This window comes from Thamnophis sirtalis, unplaced genomic scaffold, assembly GCF_051295495.1.
Source record: "Thamnophis sirtalis isolate CommonGarterSnake01/CBP01778 unplaced genomic scaffold, rThaSir2_p1.2 scaffold_11, whole genome shotgun sequence".
In the NCBI taxonomy this organism is placed as follows: Eukaryota; Metazoa; Chordata; class Lepidosauria; order Squamata; family Natricidae; genus Thamnophis; species Thamnophis sirtalis.
The window spans coordinates 53,869,380-53,894,392 of record NW_028261391.1 but is presented as its reverse complement, the minus strand read 5'-3'; the positions used below and the strand labels follow the sequence as shown (position 1 = coordinate 53,894,392).

Sequence of the window (25,013 nt, the reverse complement as noted above, 5' to 3'; positions counted from 1 at the left end):
CAAAACTTATTTAAAACATAATTTTTTGCACAGGAAGAATTAAATATGTTTGATTCTAATATGTATGTTTGCAGTGAAATAATAAACATGAACACGATTGTGCAATGATTTGGATTCAAATAAAAAAGCTGCATTGCAATGTGCAGAGGCCCAAACAGAGCACCTATCTGGAACTCCTGTAACTATAGCTGTTGGGCCATTTCCAGGGGTGGGTTTCAACCGGTTCGCACCGGTCCCTGCGATCCGGTTGGTCGCCGAACCCGGAAGTAAGTAACTTCCGGGAACGGCGAAGCCCCCCCCCCGCGCCCGCGCGTGCCCGCACACCCGCGCCCGCTCCTTACCCGGTTTTTACGAATTCTGCGCTTCCACGCATGCGCAGAATGCATACAGCGCCTGCGCGATCCTCCAGGAGCAGCTGGAGCATCGCGCAGACGCTAGTATGCATGCGTGCGCCGCGTGCGTGCGCGAGGATGCCGCACGCGTGCACGAGGACGCCGCCGGCCTCGTTCCAACCGAACCGGTTGGAATGGGGCGAGAAACCCACCCCTGGCCATTTCCTAGAGTCATATGACTGTTTCCTATAGTTGCTGCACAGTCCTGCGAAAAGGCATGATAAGCTGTTTGAAAAAAGAAAGCAAGGTCATGGCACATACTTGAAAGTAAACCAGAAAACTATAATTCTGGGGTCTTCTGGCAAGAACAAAGAATGCTTATCAACAGGAAATATGCATGTGTAAAACTTCTAGCAATTGTGGGTAGTTAGACAACTTGCAGACCTCAGCTAAAAGTTAGGGATGGCCTGCAGCAAATAAAATGTGTATTAGATAACTCCTGGGGCATTCATTAGCCAAGGCTTAGGAACAGGGACAGCTAGAGACAATAGAACAAATTGTATAATTATTACTAAAATGTTTATTAGATTATATTTGTTATCTCACCTTGTCCCACCTTCTCTTTTAGTGAAAAATGTTTAAAGCTTTCTTAATCCTTTGTTCTTGGTTCTTGGCATTTTGACCAGGAACCCTTTTCCTTGGAGTACTCCAATAAAAAGCAATCAGAAAGGTTGCACCTCATGTCTGGCGTCCTTCATTGGCTTCGGCACGAGGCTCAGACCCGAATTGGGTACAACAGGCATGTAATCTGAAGTGCTGCACATCTCCACTTGCAGTTATTGTTCATCACAATATACATGTTTGCAGAAATCTGCAAGAAGAATTTAAGAAATGTAACCCATTTAAAGTTGCACTAATTGAACGATGGTGTTATTTGTCTATTATGGTAGCCTGCTCCTACATTTAGTTCTGAGCAGTTGTATTTTTAGCCAGCTAGTTTTAGTCTATTCTAAAGTCTAGACTAAAACTATTCTATGGAGCCCATTTAGCTTCACTAGAACACAAAGTCCCAAGTTCATTATCAGGTGAAATTAAAATCAGAAGATCAGAGAGCCAGGAAGTCCATTAGAAAATTTAGATTATCTTTGGATATTTGTTTGCTGTTAAGTGAGAGCTGCTCTGCCATGGCTCCTCTAAGCTTTCAGCCTCATTAACATACAAAATTGCTGCAACAAAATTAATTACAACGCAGGAAGTCCCTTTTCCTGTTCTCATAATCATGGCACAGAAGTGACTAGAAGAACTGCTAGAGCATTCCAACCGCTTGTCTAAATGGCAATATGACACTTAATAAAAACTACAAGGCAGTTAAAATTGCAATTTCTGTCATATTTTGGAAAGGATCATGTGAGCAGTTACATCAAATGTTTTTTGGGGCAAGAATTATTTGGCATAAAAAGTATTTTAAAGGTCTCATTCAGACATGTGTACATCAGTCCCAAATTCAAACCAATGCAGGTATGTATGAATACATGGAAAATCAGCATTGGCCATGAACCTAGCAGGAGGAAAAAAGCAAGATATGATGTTAAGAAGCTAAAACTTCTTGTCTCTAATTCCAGAACTTAGGAGATATAAAATAAGCATCTTCATTATTGAGTATAAGGAAATCTCAATATTTGTTAGTTTATGATTAGTTAGTAAACCTGTTATAGAGTCACTTCAGGAAATAAGAAATGGGATTCCTTCTCCCCTCCATCCCTTTTTTTTGTTCATAGAAGAGTTCAAGGTAGCTAACAAAATTAAAATATTACTTCAATAAATATTACTATCCATAAATTTCAGGAAAAGTTATATCATTCAATTGCTGGTTAATTTTAAAAATTAGACAAATTTAAAATAGTATGTTATAGTCACACATCTGTATTTCTAAAATAATAGGCACTTACCAATTTTTAGGAAGTTAATAATGAAGATTTGTGAAAAAAGTTCCAGTGTATTTGCAACCCTTTTACTAAATGTAGTTTAAGCATCATTAACATGTAATAAAGCTTCTGAATATTATTTAAGTGGGTTAACTGACTGGGATAAGGAAAGAAAGTCCTTCAGATATTTGTGCTTTAAAACATGCAGGGCTTTAAACTTCATCATAGATTTTTCAATTACAACAGAAGACAAATAGGAAACCATTTTAAACATTTAATCAACTAAGGTAAAGATTTTCAAAGCTTGCATTCCTATAATGACCTAAAATGATACATTATTTTAGTGGTGGGATTCAATATTTTTTTACTACCAGTTCTGTGTGGTGTGGTTTTACATGGATACTGTAAAATCTCCTTTCCATCCCCACTCCAGGAGGAAAGTTACTGCAAAATCCCCATTCCCTCCTGATCAACTGGGACTCGGGAGGCAGAGAATAGATGGGGGTGGGGCCAGCCAGAGGTGGTATTTACTGGTTCTCTGAACTACTCAAAATTTCCACTACCAGTTCTCCAGAACTGGCCAGAACCTGCTGAATACCACCTCTGATTATTTAGTGTAGCCTCCCCATAAGTAGGATTACCATAATCACTCCATCTCTGATAGCTTTTATTTGACAGGATGGACAAAGTTTAAGAATTAAAATCACAATTCAAGGACCCTGTCAACATTATTAGGCTATCTGAAGAAAACCAAACCAGTCTTACTAGGTATAATTACCAAGAAGATAAGCTATTAAGTGCAGGTAGTCCCCCACTTATGACCACAATTAAGCTGTTGTTAAGTGAAACATTCATTAAGTGAATTTGTCCCATTTTATGACCTTCTAGCCACAGTTGTTAAGTGAATTCACTTAACTAAATTAGTGATTTGCTTAATTAAATTAGTAAATCAGTCAAACTGTTGTTAAGTGAATCTGGATTCCCTATTGACTTTGCTTGTCAGAAGGTTAGGAATACAAATTGAAATAGGGAAGAAAATGGTAAGTGAGCACCTGTCTACCCTAGACAAGTTCAAATCACCAGGACTGGATGGATTACACCCCAGGGTTCTGAAGGAACTGGCAGATGAGATCTCAGAACCACTGAACTATATCTTTCAGAGATCCTGGAGCACCGGGGAACTGCCAGAGGACTGGAAAAGAGCTGATGTGGTTCCCATCTTTAAAAAAGGAAAAAAAAAACAGATCAAGGAAACTACAGACCTATCAGCTTGACCTCAATACCAGGAAAGATTCTGGAAAAGATAATCAAGCAATGAATTAGCGAACACCTAGAAGTAAACAAAGTAATAGCCAAAAGCCAACATGGGTTTGTCAAAAACAGATCATGCCAGACTAATCTTATTGCATTCTTTGACAAAGTGGCAAAATTAGTGGATCAGAGGAATGCCGTCGATATAGTTTACTTGGACTTCAGTAAGGCATTTGATAAGGTAGACCATAACCTACTACTAGATAAAGTAGAAGAATGTGAGTTAGACAGCATCACCACCAGATGGATTCATAAATGGCTGACCAACCACACTCAATATGTAGTCCTCAATGGAACTGCATCTACATGAAGGGAAATATGCAGTGGAGTACATCTTCATCAATGATTTGGATGAGGGAATAAATGGGGAACTCATCAAATTTGCAGATGACACCAAGCTGGCAGGAATAGCCAACACTCCAGAAAACAGGCTTAAGATACAGAAGGATCTTGACAAACTTGAACATTAGACACTATCTAATAAAATGAAATTCAATGTTGAAAAGAGCAAGGTTCTACATTTAGGCAAGAAAAACAAAATGCACAGGTACAGTATAGGTGACACCTTGCTCAATAGTAGTAACTGTGAGGGGGATCTTGGAGTTCTAGTGGACAACCATTTAAATATGAGCCAGCAGTGTGCAGCAGCTGCCAAAAAAGCCAACACAGTAAGGCCACACTTGGGATACCACATTCAGTTTTGGTTGCCACAATGTAGAAAAGATGTGGAGACTCTAGAAAGAGTGCAGAGAAGAGCAACAAAGATGATTAGGGGACTCGAGGATAAAACATATGAAGAATCTGACTGTTCCCTTGGCAGTGTCTCTTTGCCAAATCACCCAGGTCATTCCCACATACAATTACAAATTGTGTACACTAGCCTGCTAGTTGAAGGCGGATTAAAATCCTAATAGGTTTTCCTTTTAGCATAAACCTGATCTGGTAGTAATCTGTACTTGACCAGGAAACTATATTAAGCTTCAGTGTTGGAGAGAAACAGGCCCAGGTTGTGTATAGCTGAACACATGAGCCAGACATTATCTGAAATGTGCAATGGTTGTCATGGCAACCATGAATAGCTCTAGGCAGGGCAAACAGGTTAGGGTTTCTGATGTTCATAATATAGAATTGGAGCAAGCTATTAATTTCACCCTAAAATATATCAATTATAATGCCCCTCTCATCAGTCTGCAGCTTTCAGAGATACTATTATGATTGTAGGTGAAAAAATGTGAAAATATGATGTACTCCACTAGAAGATTTGAAAAATTTGCATTTCCATACCGTTGTCACCACAGTCACCCTGAATATTCAGATATACCTTGAAATTGACCTGAATTTGTCCTTTCTAATGTACTCAGCTTAATCTGAATTAACTGAGGTGATCTATTCGGAACAACAGCTTTTATTTATCAACTATAACACGCTAGTCAGAACAGAACAGGAAACTCTGGTTTGACAGCTATTTATAGTGCGGCTGTCAAACCGGCAACCAATCAGAACAACGTTAGCTCCCGCTGATGACGCCTACATGAACCAGCCATTCCTGGCACCCGCTGGTACTAATTGACACCTTAACGGTTGCCTTGGTTCAGACACAACACCTCTTTCCCCCAAGCTTGCGCAGGCGCAGTCAGATAGATAGGCCGGACATCTCCGGATTTGCTCGGAATGACGCAGACCATGCGTTGGCGCTTATGGAGGAGAACCTGGTATTTCTTGGCACTCCGGAAAATGACGCTCTTCAGGTAGCCGTAATGACTCCAGCCCAGGAGGAGGTCGTCGTTCCACAGGTAAGTTAACCAGCGGCCGATCAACGGTCAGAAACGCACAGGGAATAAGAGTTGTAGCTGAGCTAGGCCAGCAGGCAGCGTGTAGTCTTTCGTTGTTGGGATGTAGCTCATCAGTACGCCATTCCCTTGGGGCCTTGTGGCGGCGCAGAGGATCAATATGACGCCGCCATTGCTGCCCATCGTTCAGAAGACTCTGTAAGAACAGGGTCTTGTTACTTCGATTACGGTAGCTGGAACCCACTTTGGTTGCCCCCCAAAATTATGTGCAAAAACCTTGTTACCACTAGTGAAATCTCTTGGTTGGTAAGCCCCTGGTAGCGCAGGGGTGCTGTTGTATTGTAGATGTAGCCTGTCAAGGGTGGTCCGGAGCTTCCTGCCCATCAAAAGTTTGGCAGGACTTTGATTTGTGACTGGGCACGGGTGGAATGTTGGTATATCAAGTATTGGCAGTTTTTGTCTTGTATGTTGCCAGAGGTCATCCTCCCCAAAGCTTCTTTAACCGAACGGACCACCCGTTCCACTTGGCCGTTGCTGGCTGGGTGGAAAGGAGCCGTTAGAACCTGCCGGATCCCCAAAACAGCTAAAAATGATTGGAAATTGGCCGAGGTCCACTACTATGTCCGGCAGCCCATGGCATGCAAAAAGCCGTTTCAGAACCCTAATAGAAGCCTCGGAGGTCATAGCAGTCATAAGTACTACCTCCACCCACTTTGAGTAAGCATCTACTATTACCATGATGTGAGTGCCCTGGATAGGGCCAGCAAAATCAAGGTGTAACCTCGACCAGGGCCACTTAGGAGTCTCCCATTCTCTGGGTTCCACAGTCGCCGGAGCTGGCAGGGTAGCCTGACATTCCCGACACCGCCCCACCCATACTTTAATGGCTTCATCCATTCCCAGCCACCACACATAACTGCGGCCAAGGGCCTTCATGTAAATGATCCCTGGGTGGCCCTCATGCAGCCATTGTAACACCTGGTTGCGAAGAGCTATAGGAATCATGACTCGATTCCCCCATAGCAAACATCCCTGAAGTATTGAAAGTTCCACCCGCTGCCTCCCATATGGAACAAACTTGTCATCCAAACCCTCAGCAGGCCATACCCTGCGAACCCAGTCTAAAACCTTGGTGAGGATCGGATCACGGTAGGTATGAGCTGTGATATCAGTGGATGTCAGTGGCAAGTTAAGCTCATCGACTGCCATAACACGATAAATCGGAGCCGGATTCTGGGCCTTTAACAGCAGTGGACAGCAGCTCAGTGCATCAGCGTGCCCTACCTGCTTACCTGGGCGATGCTCCAACCAATAGGAATAAGCAGCCAAAAATTCGGACCATCTCAGCATCCTTGGAAAAAGGATAGGGGGAGTAGGACGATCATCTGATAAAATCCCCAGTAGAGGCTTGTGATGTCACCAGGAGGAAGTGGCGGCTGTATAGGTAGTCATGAAAACGTTTAACCCCTGCTACAGACGCTAATGCCTCCTTATCAACCTGACTATAGTTACATTCAGTAGGCGATAAGGTTCGGGAAAAATAAGCAATAGGGGCTTCTTGACCGGAAGGTAGTAGATGAGCTAGAACAGCCCCAATCCCATAGGGGGAGGCATCACACATCAGTGTCAATGGAAGACTAGGGTTGTATTGTACTAGGGCAGCTGAGGAAGTGAGGAGACACTTAACGTTATCAAATGCCTTAGCTTCCCTCGGTCCCCATTGCCATGTAGCCGAGTTATCGAGGAGTCTATGCAAGGGTTCCGCCACAGAAGCTTTGTGCGGCAAAAACATTGCATAAAAATTCAGCAGACCCAAAAAAGCCTGCAGTTCAGTTTTTGATTGGGGGGTTGGAGCTTGATGGATAGCCTCAACTTTGCTAGGCGTGGGATGGATTCCCTCACCATCGTTCAAAATTCCCAAAAATTCAATGGAGGGAACTCCCAGATGGCATTTACTACACTTAAACTTAAGACCTGCTGCCCTAAATCTTAATAGGACATCCCGTACCTTGACGATGAGATCCGCCCTGCTATTGGCCGCAATCAATACATAATCAAAATACGGAACCACCCCATCCAGTCCATAAGACTTTGAAATAATCCCAGAGCTACAGAAATTCCAAATTATAGCCGGGTGCAATGAAAAGCACCTTTGTGACTAACAATAGTTTGGGCAGCAGGAGAAGTTTGATCTACAGGCAATTGGTGATAAGCCTGGGCTATATCTAATTTTGCAAAAATATACCCACGCCCCAGCGAGTGCAACAGGTGTTGCACTACCAGGACAGGATATGGGTGCGAATTCAGCGCTTTATTTACTGTTGACTTATAGTCCCCGCATTTTCGAATAGACCCACCGGGCTTAATAGGGGTAATGATAGGGGTTTCCCATTGCGAATGGTCAACCGGTTCAAGGATCCCTTGCACTACCAGTTTATCAAGCTCGGCCTTGACCTTGGCTTTCAGAGCAAAGGGAATCCTTCTGGGCTTCAACCTTATTGGGGAAATATTGGGGTCCAGATTCAGAGAACTAGGGGTGCCCTTGTAGTTACCCAAGGTATTGTCAAATACATCAGCAAATTCAACTGTCAAGTTTTCAAAGTCATTTGTGCTGGAAACAGAGTTCACGCCGTCAATGGACAGTCCAAGAGGTTGGAACCAGTCGACACCCAGTAGCATAGCCAGCGGTTTGGCTACCACAACAAGGGAAAGGCTTGCTTTAAAAGACTTGTATTTGATGAGGACCGATGCTAGTGCTAAAACGGAAATCAAGTTCCCTTGATAGTCGTGCAGGTGGCAGGTACAGCCTCGGAATTCAGTTTTGGAAATCGAAGGTAGTAATTGTTGCAGGAACGGCCAGGAGATAATTGACTTAGTGGAACTGGTGTTGATCTCCATTCGGCAAGGTCTCCCCTCAGTGCGAACAGTAATGAAAAATTTGGAGGTTTTTGGATTATTATTATTATTTATTAAATTTATAGGCCGCCCAATCCCGCAGGATATTGTTCGGATGCCGATTGGACGTTCCAGTCATCCGTGCTTTGTTCAATAGTCACAGCAGAGCAGTTAGGAGTAAAAGAATGTTGAGGCTTGGCTAATCTTTTGCCAGGAATCCAGTCACCCTGACAATTTTTATCAGACAAATTTGTATGGCAAACAACAGCTATGTGGCCGAAGTGGCCACAACGCCTGCACACAGCCTGTTTAAAACTGCAGGTAGAGTGGAGGTGTTTGCCTCTGCAACTCAGGCAGCTATCACCCTGTGTTTTGGTGATAGGTCCTGAGGTAAAATTTTGAGTGTACACGGCCAACTTGCTCATAATCACCTGAGTCATCATTTTCCTGGCCAATTTGTTGGGTAACCGAGGAAGGACTAAATGGTGGACTAGCACCATTAAATCTATTGTGAATCTGAGCAGTAGACTTCTCAGCCAGCTCCGCGGCTCTAGCCTCATCTCATTCATTTCATTTCATTTATTGAATTTCTATGCCGCCCAATCCCAAAGGACTCATCTACAACGGCTTGTAATGTTAACTTTGGTTTAGCCAAGAGCTGGTGCTGTAACCTAATATCTCTAACCCCGCACACAAATTGCTCTAACAGGACATTGTCTAGTTCTTTGAAATTGCAAGGAATTGCCTCTTGTCGAAAGGTAGCCATATATTGGCAGACCGACTCATCTTCTCGCTGCAAACATTGTCTGAAAGCCTGTCTTTGTGCTATTTTAGATGATGCGGGGGAATAATGGTGTTTTAATTTAGTTATCAGGACATTCCACAGAACGGTATTCACAGGCATGGGAGCTGATAGTGCCCTGGCCATACTGAACATTTCAGGTCCACAAGCACTGAGGAAAAACCCTCTCTTCCTATCTTCTGTCACCTCAGTGAAATCATGGGCCAGCAAAAAACATTCGAACCTCTCCAAAAAGGCTTCCCATGACTCCTTATGAGCGGAGAAGGGAGCGAAACTAGGAAGAGCAGACATTCTTTATCAGGAGATTAATTTTCTTTTGACAGAATATGAGGCGTGGAGGCTTTCCTACTCCTCGTCGCCAATATTATGTACTCAGCTTAATCTGAATTAACTGAGGTGATCTATTTGGAACAACAGCTTTTACTTATCAACTACAACATGGTAGTCAGAACAGAACAGAGAACTCCGGTTTGACAGCTATTTATAGTGCGGCTGTCAAACCAGCAACCAATCAGAACAATGTTAGCTCCTGCTGACAAAGCCTACGTGAACCAGCCAATCCTGGCACCCGCTAGTGCTGATTGACACCTTGTGGTTGCCTTGGTTCAGACACAACACTTTCTGTTGTTGATCTCAAAATGTTAGAATCATTACATAAGGTGATCCCAGTCACCAGCAGATAAGTGTAAAATATGTACCTCCTTCTGCATGCATTTATGTCTGTTTGGGTACTTTTTTTAAAAAGGACAATTCTAATCTGTTGGTTTAGAGTAATTTTAGCAAACTACTCCTGCTCAACTATTTTTACTATGCAAATTAAGATATTTGCAGTAAAAACAAAATGTAAAGGTACCTGCATGGTTGGGAGGGGGGTAGTACAGAACCAGGGAGGCAGGGAGGCTTTAATATTTCTGAGTATAAATTTGTATTACAGGTATTCCAGAAATAAATTGGTACGGCTGATCCAAAATCAACACAAATGCTACCATGTAGCTGTGTTGAGTTTATTTGAATCACTGATTGCTTTGAAATATAGATTTATACTTGATAAAACATTTCACATTGGGTCAACATTCCAGAGATATTTGCTTATCTGAACAGAGCAATAGAATGACAATGAGTGGCCAAAAGAAAAAAAAAACAGTGGTAGCTAGAGCAACGTCTAACTTTCTACTGGTTTCCCCAGTTTGAATTTGAGTTTCCTTGTGGGAAACTGGCATGAAGCATCAGAAAACTTTCCCCCTCCCTCCCGTCTACTAATGCTGGACTGATTGAGGAGACATGAGATGGTAAGTAGAACAGCGTTTATTTTAACAGAACCAGACAACAGATAACTATATACAAGATTCAGCACCTCACCCTGCTTGACAGCTATTTATGCTGGAGCTGTCGAGCAGGGCGACCAATGGGAACAAAGCAGACAGCCCATGCTTAGTCAGCCGCGCCTTAGCCAATCAGGCACGGCTGAGCTGTTGCCGGCTGTCAATCGTAAGTCGAGGACTTGCAGACAATCATAAGTCAAGGACTTAGCACCATCCTTCTTCCCCCTTCCTGTTCATTATATATTTGTAGAGTCCAAATTTGTACAGGAGGTAACTATAATCAAACACCATAGTTTTGAGACATCCTGGATATTATCTGATTATCCCAGATATAATCTTGAGTTATAATCTGCATCCCCTTCTTTCCCAATGTTGAGTTGATTTGGAAACTTCTAAAATCCTTTCTGACATAGACTAGGGTTTTTCAAATTGTCAAATCCCTGATATAGTCTACAGCTACAAATCAATCCCATTAAATATCTCAGTTGGAAGCAAAGCTACAGACAATAAACCAGTATGTGAAAGTAACAGAGAAAAAAACAGGTAAAAACTATATAAAAACCAGCAAAGAACAACAACAATGAAAGAATGAAGAGAATCTCTTCTCAGAGACCATTGAAATAATTAATGGCTTCAAATATAGTATATTTTCATTTTAAAAAGGACAACTGTGCAATTTTTAATGTACACACAAAAAAGTTAAGGACCAACTTTATAATTGCTATTAATTATATTTTAAAATTAATTCTGTTGATAATATGAAATAGGAAAGCTAATTCCCTATTTTTGGCTCTTATAGAAAACATCAAGAAAATTTGATATTTGGTTAATACTTTGTACAATAACAACTTCTCTTAATATAATTCAATAATTGCCTTTAACAAATTAATCAGCACACTGGTGAGTTCAGCATCCTCTGTCTGAGTTTGCACAACACATTGAACCACAAATGAGTCAAAGACCTTTTAACCTGGCATATTGAGCAAGCCCAGCCTGCCTTTATCATCTAGTGCGTTAGTGGTGTGTAAATCCAGAAAATGAACTTAATTGAATAAATCAATTAAGGTTTCATCTTTAACCGGACAAACGAACGAAGTAGGATCATTAGGCTATTTTCCATATTCCTTCAGGACATGAGAGCCACAAAAAGCAGACAGTGGAATAAGCATATTGTGTAGATACATAGGGTAGTCCCTGAGTTAGTCCAGTGCAAATATAGTCTAACAGGCATCTGAAACAGATTTTATATATATGATGTGATTTATATATATGAGGGTTTTTCACACTTATATGACCATTGCAGCATCTCCATGGTCCTGTGATCCAAATTTTGATACTTGGCAACTGACTCATATTTATGACGGTTGCAGTGTTTCAGGGTCATGTGATCCCCTTTTCTGACCTTCTGACAAGCAAAGTCAGTGGGAAAGCCAGATTCACTTAACAACTGTGTAACTAACTTTACAATTGCAGTGATTCACTTAACAATTGTGGCAAGAAAAGTAATAAAATGAAGCAAATTGTCTTGCTTAGCAACAAAAATTTTGGGCTCTGTGCATACATTGTGCATGCACAATTTGGAGCTTTTTCTTTTTCTTTTCTTTTTTTTACTTTTTTACAAGTCCTGTCATGAGATTATTTAGAGATCTCTTAGGTGCCTACAGGAAGCTCAGCCAGGCTACCTCACAAACAGCCATGGGATTTTCTGAAAATCTTCATATTTTGGATTTCCTTTCCTCATTGAAGAGTACAGTCTTTCAAAACAAGTGGTGATCCGTGCTGTATTAAATTTGCCTTTGCTATGGTTTAGGCAAGCAGCTGGAGGTGTAGGAAAAGGAAATTAGTCAGCAGAAGCAAAGATAGCTGGGCTTAAGGCCAGGGACTGACAGCACACACTTCTAAAATTAATGATGCACCCGGATATCAAGGTAATGGAATAATCATTTATGCATACAGAGAGAATCATGAACACACACAGCCAACCTTATGTACAAGGTTCTGTGAACTTCTCCATCATGGATTTTTGTGGAGTTACAAGATAAATAAAGTTCATTCAATTTCCTTGAAAAAATGTGCATTTTCTAGAAATATATATGTTATTATATAAAAGTAAAAAGTTGAAGTCTATTACTGCCTTATTCTACTGTATCAAAAGAAATTGGACGTCAATGCTTTTCTTTTTCTTTTCCTCTTACCCTACATTTTTGTCTCTTCTTTTTTTCTCCCCTATTTTTCTATTATTTTCATTTTTCTTTGTATTTTATATTTTGATAAACAATATAATATTTGAATAGTTGAAAAATGTGCAATACAAACTTCTTGTTTGACCGATACACTAATTCATATTTTATTTATATATGGTTTCCTGGTTCAAACCAGTTGTCTGTATTTGCACAATATATTGGCTGTGTTTTCCCAGAACACTTTGTTGTGTAAACTCAGTCCATGAATTAGCTTATCTTGCAGTTGTCACCTACAGAGTCTAAGGCAGAGGTGGGTTCCTACCAGTTCGCACCTATTCGGTAGAACCGGTTCATCAAATCTACCAAACCAGTTAGAAGAGGTTCCACCCGTGGACCCGGAAAGCAGGCCACACCTACAGAAGAGGTTCCAAATTTTTTTTGAAACCAACCACTGGTCTAAGGGTTTTTCTCTCTTTGCAATTTTAATTATTTATTTTAAAAGGCTACCTGTGAATCTAGAAACTCCATCTTGGTATACTTATTGGGATAAAATAAAGTAGCATTAATAACCTAAAATGATTAAAAACAGGAGGAAAATCATATTTGTTGTATTTAATTTTGTTTTTATAACTTTACATTAAATAAAAGCAAATTTAGTTGTAATAGTCTACTCTTCTCTTCAAATTTTTAATATTGTTCCCAGGCCAGCATACTACTTGTGGCCAAAACCAATCCCCAATTCAAAAACAGTTTGATATAACTGTAGTAGAGTTTGGAGATGTAATAATATATTTGCATTAATGTTCTAATATTAGTAATAACAAGCTGACATACATTCATGCCTATTATTATAGTAAACATTGGAATTATAACATAACCAGGATTCTAAAAAAGACTAGCTCCCATGGTGATAATAGTTTTGCAGACGGAAGAGTTTAAAATGCAATATATCAGATTATGGTTGTGTATCAACTGCTACCTGCTAAATGTTTTCTATACAAATATTAGCAGAGCAGACTTATTTTCTTTCACATGTGTTTATGTTGTTCTAACTAGCCTGCCAGAATAGGCTCTACATTCAGATAATGTGTCTGTAAAAATCTTTTCATAGATGTAAATGGATTCCAGTGCTATCTGTTTGAGATTCAAAACTAGCAAAGAGGTGAAAATTGCAGCCATGGCAACTATTTTGACAGAGTTTGGATATTTCTGTTCTTGGGAGATTGTCTGTAGAATCTGTCTATCGTAGCTGTTTATGCATTAGTTGAAGTTTTTATGACAGTAATCTGAATTGCTATGTTTTTGCTTTAAAAGAGTAAAACTAAAAAAAGTAAGCAATATACATTTTGGGAATTACAGAGCATGCAGATTTTATTTTTCTGTAGTGCCACATCTTGCCATCCACATTTCAGCTTCCATTCAATTTATGACACTGAATAAAGAGACTTATGGCCAATTTTCACACTTACCCCATTGTAGCATCCTCATGGTCATGTGATTAAAATTCAGATGCATGGCAGTTGACTCATATTTATGATGGTTGCAGTGTCCCGGGGCCATGGGATTTCCTTTTGCAACTTTTTGACAAAGTCAATGGAGAAGTCAAATTCCCTTAACAACAGTTTGACTAATTTAACAACTACAGTGATTCACCTAACAACTGTGGGAAGAAAAGTTGTAAAATGGGACAAACTCACTTAACAAATGTTTCACTTAGCAACTGAAATATTGGGCTCAATTGTGGTCGTAAATCGAGGACTACCTGTACTGAGAGTGGAGCCCTTGACGTGGAAATTCATGCACAAGCATTAGAGGCCACATATACTATTTCTTCTACCAGATTAGCATTTTCCCACAAACCTGTCCTCTTCAGAAGTTACAGTAAGCAAATGGGGTGATAGATTTAAATGCTTAGTATAATCTCTATGACATCAGACGTGTAGGAGGAAGCTTTGCAGAATGTTTACTGACTTGGCTCAGAAAAACTCCAAACTGCTAGGGAACAAACAGATGTTTCAACTGTTTGCCATTCTGCATCAAAGACCTGGCGGAAGGAAATCAGTTCATTGGATTTGCCTTTGGTCAACAAGAAACTAAACTGCTGCTCTTGTATCTTCTCTTTGTTTAGTATTCTGTTCTTCAGGGCTTTGTTATCTCATTGAATCTAACTAAAAGCTTGCTGCTTTATAAAGCTAACTAATTATATTCATGCAAATTGTTTCAATACTATAAAATGTTTAAAAAGCTGTCTCATTTATTTTGGTCAAATGTTTTTATTTTGCTTCACTTTTCAGTGTTTGTTTTAATTTGTTGTGAATCATTCATTCTAAATCATTTATAACTTGTCTGTCATACTTCCCTATTCAAAATAGTTGATGACAACACAAAGAGAAACAAAATTCTGAATCTATTATATAACAAACCTAAAGTAAAATACTTAACCTCAGAAAACCTAACAAAGAAATCGGTTTTTAAGCAAACAATGCTGCACACTAATTTATTGGGCTCTCAAAACACTTGAAAAACAGCCATGTGAATAAAAGGTGAAAAATGAAATGAGTTTCCTACTGAAAAGAGTTAGGGAGTTAGACTCCTATTACTAATTGAAACCTGCAAAATGATAATAAGTGGCTCATAGAAAAGCAACAAGACTTGAGAAATGAAAAGAAGGTCCTAAAGACAATCTCCAAGATCTTCAACATAAACATTTTAAGTTGAACCTATAATCAATATTGGAAGTTAATGAAGAATATGTAAGAATCCTAGCTTGCACTCCATATTGCAAATTATATTTAAAACTATATTTTTAACCTAATAAAGCTTCTAAACATTATTCAAGTGCAGTCCCCTGTTATACCCAATTAGCCAGCATGTTACCAAAGAATATTTGATTGTGGCCAAATTTGTGAAAACAATAAATTTATGGCATTAAAATATTGTAAGGAAAGCTAATTAGAAAAGCAGATTGATTGTGTAGACATACATCTGATGGAAGCACCACATATGTTTTTACATATGGAATTTCTTTGCTAGATTGAGTTGAGACTGTACAAACTAATTTCATAAGGTAAAGAAAAGTTCAGAAAAGAAGGCATGCCTTTTATTCAACAGCTCCTTGATCATATTAAAAATAGGCATTTAGATGTTACTAAATGTTTTTCTAAGCAGATATTTGTATTTTGTCCTATTCCTCTCCTTTTTATAATGTGCAGAGCTCTAGCAACTTATAGAATTAATAAGGGAATCAGTAAATACAAATTTATTAAAAACATGTTACCAACTTTAACAAAGGACTCGGTATATTCCAGAAAATAGATTATGACATTATCCAGGCCTAGAGAAAAACACGATTCAATTACTAAGTACATCTTCTCTTCATCATAACATTTAGTGTTAAATAATGTCTATTTCAAGAAGAGAGAAATATTTGGTGGTCAAAACTAGGAAAAACAATCAGTTATTTTCATAGAGGATGACAGCCCAATAAATCAGTGACACTGGCCATCCTTAGAACTGATACTCAGTTTTTTCTCTCAAGGCATCTGAGCATGCACAAGCCATGAAAATGTGGGCTTTTTCCAATAAGGAGTATATTAGTAGTTTGTTTTCTTTTCCTATTTCTCTGAATTCCTTATTCTGCAGGAAGAACATTTTTCTGCACTCTAATCACAAGCTCGTGAGAAGCAGCTGTTGAGAGCCAGTCACGTTATAAAACCACATCTGGATTTAGCAGAAGAAGGAGGGAGCAGAAAAGGATAGAAGAAAATGTGTATGTCAGACTTGAACAATAAACAGAATCCTTCTAAGAGCATCCTCCTTGTCTAAAGCTGTACATGAAGGAAATGATATGATGAGGTATGGAGCCAAGAAAAAAACTGAAGTAGAAGAATATTTTTCCCTAGAAAATGTCACCCGCATGGACTCAGGAAATATTGTGAGAAAAATTGAAAGGAGAAACAACTAAGGATTTGAAAAATACCAAGAATAAAACGATTTACAGCAGAAAAACCAGATTCCCTGATCAAAATAAAAGACAATTGGGCGGAACATATTGAGCTGTATATATTGGTATCAAGACAAATAAAACATTTGTGTAATTGAAGCATGAATGTGTAACAAACAAATATTTTTGAAGATTCCTTAGCCAGGGCCAAGTTTAACCAATTTATGATGCTGACTACATAGGTGAGAAAGACCAATTGTGAATTAATATATTAAGATTTCTGGTCAAGTGAAAGTAGTGCAGAATATAAATTAATACAGTAGAACAGAGATTCTTCTTCAGTAAGCCATTTCCTCATATAAGTTTTCTAATACAGTATTTCATTATTATCTCCCATTATCTCCTATTATTCCCTCCATTAGCCCAATTAAAAAAAATCAGTCTAAACTGATTGCTGGTAGTGTGTGCAGAATGTGAATCTTGATCACTTAAGCTGAGTCAGGAAATTGGGAGATTAGATCAGTGAACAGATTCAAAACAAATTCAAGGAAAATAATAGCAGTCAACCATATAGGCCCCAAATCTCCCATCTCTGTTATAGGAGAATTTCCAAGTCCTTCTAGATTTCCCCAGATTGATGCCAACCCATCAGGCCAACAGTAGAAGTTATTTTTAAAATATGAAAATCATATTTATATATTCAGAGACAGAGGTTGAATCTGTACCCCGTATATTCTGTTAGTATCTACTATATGTGCAATGGTAAGGTGACCAGACATCCCGATTTCAGCAGGACAGTCACGATTTATAACAATTTGTCCCGTGTCCTGGGGCGTTTTTAAAAAGTCCCGATTTTCTGGCTTCATGTTGAAAGCCCAGTGGATTTGCTTAAGAAATCCTAACCGGAGCAAGACAAAAGACACTCTGTCTAACTAACCTCTCTCTCTGTCTCAGTACTTTCATTGAAGATATTAAAACGTTAAAGCAACAAAACGGACCCCCCACCCCTTTTACCTCATTTTATATGAAAAAATGACCAAATACCATAGAGCTGCAGCCCTATGAAGCGGTATATAAGTCTAACTGCTATTGCTACTGCTATTAATTTGAGTTCTGGATTTGAAGCTGATTGAAAGTATATACCAGGAAAGCAGTTCAAAAATGAAGTTTTATGAAGTAAATGTAGATGCAATGACTATATGCAGAAACCCTTTTGGATTTCTTAGAATAACAGAGTTGGAAGGGACCTTGGAGGTCTTCTAGCCCAACCCCCTGCCTAGACAGGAAACCCTATACCATTCCAGACAAATGGTTATCCAACATCTTCTTGAAAACTTCCAGTGTTGGAGCATTCACAACTTCTGGAGGCAAGCTGTTCCACTGATTAATTGTTCTAACTGTCAGGAAATTTCTCCTCAGTTCTAAGTTGCTTTTCTCCTTGATTAGTTTCCACCCATTGCTTCTTGTTCTACCCTCAGGTGCTTTGGAGAATAGTTTGACTCCCTCTTCCTTGTGGCAACCCCTGAGATATTGGAACACTGCTATCATGTCTCCCCAGTCCTTCTTTTCATTAAACTAGACAAACCCAGTCCCTGCAACCGTTCTTCATATGTTTTAGTCTCCAGTCCCCTAATCATCTTTGTTGTTCTTCTCTGCACTCCTTCTAGTCTCCACATCTTTTTACACCATGGCGACCAGAACTGAATGCAGTATTCCAAGTGTGGTTGAAGGATTCATCTAATCCAGCATTCCAGGATACACAGAAGCCAACCAAATAATTCTACTCAGAAAAATGAGCAAGAAGGTGATAGTTTTTTCTCCTTATTGTTGTCTGATATAGCAGGAAAATGCCATTGTCCTATTGTTAAGGAGTACATATTGTATCTGGAATGCAAAAGGCTGGATAAGCTACATATATGACATGAAAAGCTACAAAAAGCCCTAACATTTTGCTGTCATGTAATGGTTATTGCAATTTTTGCAGCATAAATACAGTGCCCCTATTATGTGCTTTCATTCACGTCCTGTCCCTTCTATGACTGGATCTTAAAATCCCACTAAGATTTTTTTTCAACAAAGCCAATGTAGCAATATTGCTTCTAAATGCTTTGTTAGTATTGTTTTAAAATGCATGCTTGGACAGCTTGGCCTTGTTCACTTGGCTAATCTAATTTTAGCTGCCTCCTAAAATGTGGCATGTTGTAATCAGCTTACTAGGCAAGACAGTATTAAGTAAGAGCAGCTAGATTAATCATCTATTGGTTCCTAGATTCTAACCAAGCTAGTTTGCTGTAAAAATGTGGAAGGACAAGGTGCAGGGGATAGTGGAAAAGATACTAATACTATATTTTTTGCAGTTTGTTAAAGACAATTGCACAGTAAAATGGCACAGGAAGTAATATGGTTTTATGTGCATCACAATCATTAGCACAGCAGTCTCCTCAAAGCCTTAAGTGCAAAGACCATCTTCTATCAATATATTCTCTGTTGAAAAATTTGGCCTCGTTCGGGGGTGAGGGGGGCTAAAATGACATTTTATGAGTAGTTTTATGGGTTTTTATTTTTTTAGGAGCTATAAAGCATGGAGACCTTAAAGATATGGAAGGCCAATACTGGAATCAAGATGAGAAAGTCTTTAATCTCTTGCATTATTTCGCCAGAAAAATGTATCTTTCCACATACCGTGCAGGCTGGTTTTACCAAACTCACTGCCAAGAAAAGATGTGACTGTGTGTATGTGTACTGTGATGTCCAGGAGTAAAAATATGCTGGAGATATGTTTGTCATTCTTGCAGAAAAATGGCTTCAGAGGAAATAGTTCAGATATCCCTTTCCAATGCCAATCTTCTGTTTGAAATCTTTATTTTTATACACACACACACACAAACAAATTCTAAAATTTCATAGAGACAAATGAACTGAATAATTTATCTTTAAGTAAGATGATAAAACTGTAAGTCAGTCCATTTGGTAATAACTTGCATGCTAAATAAACATTCTTTTATATACTGGGAAAAAAGTGAACGCAGAAAACAAGGTATAAGTTAGTGATGGCTCACCTTTTTGTCCTTGCGTGCTGAAAACTTGCTCATGTGCGCAACCGTGTGCGTGTGTGCCCACAACTATAATGCAATGCAACCTGCCCCCTCTGCGCATGCGCACAGGACCACCACCACCGTGTGCATGTGCACAACCCCCTCTGTCCTGTTTTGGGCATAGCAGGCCTCCCTGAAGCCTCCTGGGACCAAAAATGGGCCATGGAGGAGCACTGCACCCCCATGCTCCCTCTGCCCTGTGTATGCACACACAAATCCCTGTGCATGCATGCATGACCCCGCACATGCATGCACATCTCCTGCATGTGCAGCAGAGACCCGAAAATCAGCTGGCCGGTGGGAGGCGGGCGCATATGCATGGTGGATCTGAGCTGGGTGACGGCTCACATGCCCGTAGAGAGGGCTCTGTGTGCCACCTGTGACATGCGTGCCATAGGTTCACCATCATGGGTATAAGTGAAGGGTTCTAAATTAGTCCATTCCTTGCCATACCAATTTTTTCAAGCCTTACGTCTTGCTCTGAAATGGAATTTCACCCCATGAGCCTTCACCTGCAACCTGAATTGATTGTCAGTTTAAATTATACCTTCTGTCAGATGGCTGGGCTAGGAAGGAAAAAGTGGAGTGTATTGCATTACCAATGCCTTTTCTTCCTTTATTTGCTTGAGTTACAGCAGATGGTATTTTACCTTCTACTAATAATACTCATTCATTTCACAAATTAATATCAGATCACTGGGCAACGCATGACTAGAACTCTCCATCACTCTCAGGAAGAAATTTCTCAAGTGGGTGGATCATAACTACTGTTCATCATTCAGGACCATTTTGTCTTCATCTCTTTTTTTGCTTTTCCTCTTGCCTAGCCATCTGTTGCTCCGTAATTGTACATTGTACATCTAATAACTCCTTCACTGCAATGCCTCAAATGGCACCATATTGCTAAACCAGTATCTGATGGCAGGATGTTAAAAGTAGAAACCAACATTTATAGTCTTTCAGCCTTATCCCTGTTCACAAGCCCCAGATATGCTTCAACAAAATGTAATTCTTGTACTTTGGTTTTACATACTGATTCAGCTAGACGGACATTCTTTTTCTTTTAATTCCACAAGCCCTATGAAATATATATATGTATGTATGTATGTATGTATGTATGTATGTATGTATGTATGTATGTGACTTTAAGTATATATATAGATTTTTACAACCCCTGGTAAGCCCCAATTATGGGAGGAAGCTAACTGCTTCCATCATCTGTCCTTCGGCTCGTCACAAGAGTCCATCACGACAGAAACCCAATATTTTTACTGTTGCCTTTGTTATATTTGTGTTTTTTTATTTTTTATTTTTTATTTGTGCTGATAAATAAATAAAGGGAGACTAGTATATATATATATATATATATATATATATATATATATATATATATATATATATATATATATATATATATATATATATACACACACACACACACACACACACACACACACACACATAACATCTCATTCTTGACCTCTCCCATTTTTTAGTCATAATTTTACAGCAGTTTCCAGATTGTAACCCAGATCTCAGGTATTGAAAGAAAGAAATCTATTTAACTTTCAGAATGTTTTGTACCTGGCTTTGTTTTAATAGGCAATAAATGATCATGAATTATATTTTAGTTTGTGAACCATGATTTATAGAAACTTAGTGAATGCAAATAGCTGATGTATTAGCAGTAGTTATCATTAACTGGAAAAAGGAACAATCTGTAATTGGTTTATTAAATGAAATGATGTAAAGATTACAATCATGACTGTGCAGAAGACGTGTACTAATTGTAACATTAGAGAAGAAAAGAGAAAAAGAAAGAAAACTTCATTTTGGTAATCATAGAAATGTTATCTGAAATATAATGAAAGTCCAGCACCAAAATAAATTAATTATATGCCTAGGTAAGTTCATATCAGTGCAGCTCAACATTTGGTAATTGGGCAATAATTTCTTTTCCACATAGGATGAACATAAATTACTTGCATCTGCCCCCAAGTAATTCAATGGCAATAACTCTGGGATTATGAACCCTGTTAGATATATCAAGAGACAAAGGCCATGGTATAGATTTTGCCTTCAGTTAGACTTTTGTTATAGAATGTGAGCAATATAGCATAATTTCTATTTAGTAAGTATAATATAAAATCCTCTCTGTATAGTTCTGAATGTGCAGGGGGGAATAGAGGTTTGACTTTTTAAATGAAACACATGACTGAAGCAGGAGACAAACATCTGAGCCAAGACTCAGGAAAGAGTTTCCGCCTCATTGCCTAAGCAGTGACAGATACAAGGATACGTCAAGCAGGCTAGATTTGAAGATTTGCACTTGGTGCCAGGTTGCTGACGTCTTCCCAGGCGTGCTACCACAGCACAGGATTCTCCTGTAGCTAACATTTGCTCTCATGTTCCAGACAATAACAGTTCTTTGCTTTTTAAAAAATGGAGATAAGGCACATTTAGAAGGCTCCTGCATGGATTGCAATGCCTGACACGTTGGAAAAGTATTGAGTTATACACTTTGGAAATTGGGGGGAAGTGGAGAGAAAAGTGTTGGGGAAAGAATGTTTTTTCCTCAAGGTTTATAATAATCTTCTATGACAAAGAATCATTTTCTCTGACTCATATATGCTCTATTTCTCCAATGTATACAGAAAATATATTTCATGGGTCTGCAGTTTATTGTGCTAAGATGAGAGCTGAGGGTAAAAAATCTCAGCAACAGGCAAGCAAGCAGTAATTAAGAGTAGGAAACCACATAAATGAGGACGGTGGCGGTTGCAGAGGAAGTAGGGAGATTAGGTTATGCTAATGCTGAATGGGCATTTCAGTAATAACTGGGCTGGGTGTCTGTCTCATGATTATAACTCTGTTGCATGTTTTCAGGTAGAGGCTCAATTAATTCTAGAAATAAGAAACCACAGTTTGGCCTGCTTGGATGAGATCCTTAACTGCTCGTTTGCTTCTGATTCCTCACACTGTCTTGTAAGAAAGCCAGAAATGACTACGGTATATCTGGAATCAGTAGTGGGGCTCACACTGCTAGGTGCCCTGCAAATCATCCCAGTTATTATGCTGCACTGATTGTTTTCCAAGTGTAATTCAAGGTTAAGGTTTTCATTTTTAAAGCCTTACGTGACATAGGACCTGGCTATTTTCAGGACTGCCTCTCTACAAAGTCATCTACTCATCCTATTAGGTCAGATAGGGCGAGCATACTCAAGGTCCCTTTCCCTGAATGTTGCCATCTGATGAGACCTTGGAGGTGCACCTTCTCTGTAGCACCCCAGTCCTTTGGAATAGTTTCCCACCTGAGATTAGAGGGCTCCCTATTTTTAGTCTCCTGAAAGACCATAAAGTCTTGGCTCCCCCCCCCCCCAAGCATTGGGTTAGAATAGAGTTGACTCAGCAGATTACTAGTTTAGCTGTTCTGGCACCACTTGGGAAAAGTAGTTATGTTTTTATTTTATTTGTTGTTATTATTGTTGTTAGGAAATGCCTAGGAGCACTATGTGAAATAGGTGGCCATATAAGTTCTTCAAATAACTAAATACATACATTTCAGCAGAACTGGAAGATGTCACTTCATTTGCCTGAAATTTTTCTACCCGTTATGACAATCCATCTGTGCCAGGGACAGCTCAACTCATAAAACCTTATTTAGGCCTGAGCCATGCTCTGAATATGGTAAATTCAGTTCAGTGACTTATGGACAAGTGATTACCAGCTTTTGGTTAAGATCAAGTGTAGTAGTTTATGAACAAGTTCAGATATAATCAGTTTGTTAGTATTCTACTATATAACTATGATTCTGCAGGGCAATTGGATTGTGAATAAAGTTAGAAGGATATATCTACATCCCTACATTTCTTTTAATAAGATGAAAATAATAGGCTGAAGTTACAGAAGTCTCAGGAACTGAGCAGATTTCACTTTTAGAACCTAATTTACAGCTCAGTTAAAATTACCCTCTGAACTTTAATGGTATTTTTTTCCTAGAATAATCTTTTGGCTAATTACAAGTAACACTTCATTCTTTTTAGTCATTTCTCTCCCGCACATTTTTTTCTATAAGGCTTTCTGATTAGGAGCCATATCTAATATTAGCTTCATGGTTCCTCAAATGTTTGTTACGGAATTTGTACTATATTTGATGTGTTAAAATTAATATGTTTTTTTCCAAACTTTGATGTTTATATTTGATATCTTTACAAATGAACAACAGACAATAGAATGTGATAGGTACCTTCTTAATTGTTTATTCTTTTACTTTTGTGTCATTTTAACCATCCTTGGGTTTAGAAGTGAGTAGCCATCCTCAATCTACTGCTTTCCAGATGTCTTGTATTGCTACTCGTATTAGCTCCAATCTGCTAGCAAGGCGCTTAACCTCTCTGCAAGCAATACTCATGATTATTTAATTTGTTTAAGAGACAAGCTTATCATACTGGATTGTCTTAAATTGTGATCTAAACTCATCCAGTAACCTACATATTAGTCTGAAGCAGGATATATTGAAATTGCAACTAAATTAGGCACTTCAGGGTGTTTCCTGCAAGGAGACAGTATATAATTGCTGTGGCTAGTCTTACTGGCTGCTTTGGTCATATAATTGAATAGAAAAATTGCAGGCTAAAAAATAAAGCAAAAGTCACAGGAAGTTTTTATATATGTTCCAAACGTAACAGCTGCTTGACATTTCTTAAAATTTTGTATTACAAAAGCTTTGATAGATTATTTAAACAAAATCACACAAAAATAAAGATACAAAAAGCAAAGTAGAAGATAACTGACTACCAGTAAAATACAAGTAAAAGCATTGTCATCAGATACCAGGTTCATATTACCATATGTGGTGGACGTATGCAGAAGCTAAAAAATACTGGACTAAAATCCACACATGGTTGGAAAAAATGATAGAAAAACATATCGACTTTAAACCAGAGATATTTTTACTGGGGATTTTACCGGAAACATATAGTAGAGAATTGAAATATTTGATTGTAAATGTGTTAACAGTGGCTAGAATTGTATTTGCTAAAAACTGGAAAAATGAAAAAATACCAACACAGGAGGAAGTTCTTCATAAAATAATGGAATGTGCTGAAATAAGTAAATTGACATTTGAAATTAGAGAACAAGAAGATAAATGATTTTATAAGATATGGGATTTATTTTATTAATTGTTAGACAAAAAACATGGAAATGAAATATGATGAGACTTTTACAATACAGGGACAATGGAATGACACAGAATATAACATAAAGATGTACTATTGTTGGATGGATTTAGGAGGACGTAATGAATTGTTATAATCTGAATTAATTCAAAATTTACAATATCTCGTATAAAATGAAAGAATAATAGTTATAGTCAAATAAAAGATTAATAATGATAATAATGTATACATATAT

General features: G+C 38.6%; 1 long non-coding RNA gene across 1 annotated transcript; it reads left to right on the top strand.

The window, feature by feature from the left end:
* The first annotated feature begins 9,961 nt into the window (after nt 1–9,961).
* Nucleotides 9,962–20,663, top strand: LOC148043651 (uncharacterized). Its single transcript, XR_015697961.1, has 4 exons — nt 9,962–10,344; nt 16,203–16,415; nt 18,171–18,307; nt 19,073–20,663. It is a non-coding gene; the product is annotated as an uncharacterized LOC148043651 (long non-coding RNA).
* The last annotated feature ends 4,350 nt before the right edge of the window (nt 20,664–25,013 follow it).